Consider the following 742-nt stretch of genomic DNA (forward strand, 5'->3'; position numbering starts at 1 on the left):
GGGTTGTCCTAAACAACACAAATCCCTCCTTCTAAACATCCCACTCCACCCTCCTGATCACTTTGACCAGTCACTGCAGAGTCGCTCTGGACCGTCCAGCAGCTGATTGGTTCAGCACACAAGAAAAACATTCCAGCTTTATAGGCATGCGGCAGAGATGCGTAATTGGATTTGACACCACACAGTACATGTTTTCATGTGTGATGGGTGACTGAAGGGGAACTGAGGATGCCGTTTGTCAGGTGACTGTGTTTAAGAGCAGCTGTTTACCTGAGTTGTCTGATGACAAACATGATAAGTATGATAGTTGTGGGACGTGTTTATGTGAATGTCTCCCCTTGTTTCTGCACGACTCTGTCCTTCTGAGGATGGGCCACTTAGACCATGGCTAAATGATTTATAATTTCATGTCTAAGAATAAAAAAATGATCTCAGAAAGGTACCAGACTGTGTGACGTCAACCAGACCAGTTCAGCCCGGCGGATTGCCACACTCAGACTACAGCAGTCGTATTTTATAGCCTTTGTGGATCTAAGTCAAAAAATGGAGAAAAGTCTTGATTTTTTTTTCCACATGGGATAGAAAAATCACAAATATAAGAGCTTTTCAGTATCTAATCTTCAGTATCTAAGAAGTTTTTTCTTAGGCTCTTAAATTCGACATTGCCGCAGTCTCCTGTTTCTCATATTTTATTTATTTATTTTTGTCTGAGAAACCTAATAATCTCACATGCGTCTCATCT

General features: G+C 41.4%; 1 protein-coding gene across 1 annotated transcript in view; it reads right to left on the minus strand.

Annotated features, from left to right (window-relative positions):
* LOC125276674 (protein AHNAK2) overlaps nt 1–446 on the minus strand; it is a 23,342-nt gene extending 22,896 nt beyond the window's left edge. The window contains exon 1 of the mRNA XM_048204391.1: nt 1–446. This exon is cut by the window's left edge and continues 402 nt beyond it. The gene's annotated coding sequence lies outside the window, so the exon portion shown is untranslated.
* Between the last annotated feature and the right edge of the window lie 296 nt (nt 447–742).

This window comes from Megalobrama amblycephala, linkage group LG10 (genome assembly GCF_018812025.1).
Source record: "Megalobrama amblycephala isolate DHTTF-2021 linkage group LG10, ASM1881202v1, whole genome shotgun sequence".
NCBI lineage: Eukaryota > Metazoa > Chordata > Actinopteri > Cypriniformes > Xenocyprididae > Megalobrama > Megalobrama amblycephala.